Source organism: Tenrec ecaudatus, chromosome 5, assembly GCF_050624435.1.
Source record: "Tenrec ecaudatus isolate mTenEca1 chromosome 5, mTenEca1.hap1, whole genome shotgun sequence".
NCBI lineage: Eukaryota > Metazoa > Chordata > Mammalia > Afrosoricida > Tenrecidae > Tenrec > Tenrec ecaudatus.
The window spans coordinates 156,725,772-156,727,160 of NC_134534.1; positions in this window are offsets into that span (position 1 = coordinate 156,725,772).

The following is a 1,389-nucleotide window of genomic DNA, read 5'->3' on the forward strand; positions in this document are numbered from 1 at the left end:
ATGTCTTACACTGACCACTGTCTCCTCCCCCACATGGTTTCTATTATTCAACATCCCCTGGGGAGGGTGGGGAGGCTTGAGGGCAGTTATGTGTTCATCATCGCAAGTGTTTCCCTCTTCATCCCCTCCTCTCTCCACCTTGTCCCTGCCCTCCTGGTATCACTACTCCCATTACTGTTCCTGGATTCTGTGTGCCATGGGCTCTTATATCTTATCTGTACCTGTGCACATGCTCTGGTCTAGCCCACAGTGAAAGGCAGTACTGGGGTCATGATAGTGTGGGTGAGGAAACCTCAAGGAATCAGAGGAGTATTGTGTGTTCCATTGGTGCTTACTGCACCCTGACGCTTCTATGAGGGGATGTTCCATGGTCTACAGATGCACTTTGGGTATCTGCCCCAACCTGCCTCATTCTCAACAGTATGGTTTATTTGTTTGTTTGGGGTCTTCTGATGCCTGTTAACCGGTACCTCGTGGTCACACAGGCTGGTGTGCTTCTTCCATGTGGGCTTTGTTGCTTCTGAGCTAGATGGCCGCTTGTTTAACTTCAAGCCTTTAAGACCCCAGATCTTTTGATAGCTGGGCACCATTAGCTTTCTTCACCACATTTGCTTATGCACCCATTTTGTCTTCAGCGACTGTGCCAGGAAGGTGAGCATCACAGAATGCCAGTTTGTTAAAACAAAGTGTTCTTGCATTGAGGGGGGGGGGGGCATACAAGCATTTTAACTGAGAGGATCACCAAGTTAATGGAGTCCAGTTTTCAGAGAATCCGTATCATTGTTTTCATTGACACTGCCTTTCTTTTGTGCAGCTGCCTGGACAGAATAATTATATCTACTGATGTCTTTTTCCAAGTTAATGTATATCCCATGCTGAAAGCCCACTTCATATAGAAAAGAGTAAGAATAAAGTTCTTGCTACTTGGGTACCAATTCCTACATGCATGAATTTATTCCAAAGAAAATGTGTTTAAACTTGTCTCTGCAATCGGTTGGTTGAAGACGAGTTCTCTCAGTATGATTTATACTTGTCTTGGTCTTGTTAGGGGGTCTTCCCAAAGAAGGGTCTTCTCACATAAACTGCTGAGCTAGTTAAATTCAAGGCAGGGAGCTCAGCTCAGAAAGTTATGGTGACTTTGGGTGGGGGTAGGGGGCTGCCCAGGTTGGGGGGAATCTTGATAGATTTTTCCAGGTTGGGAGGGATCTTGATAGATTTTCTCAAAAAATAAGAACAATCATAGAGACTACCAGGAAGAAGTTTTTAGAAAATTGAAAACTGCATTGTTGAGGAATCGACCTGGACAATTGTGGAGCGAGTTTCCCCCATTCTGACAATGCACCTGCTCATTCTTCAAGGGTTATGAGGAGGCCTCACGGGAATGCTGTT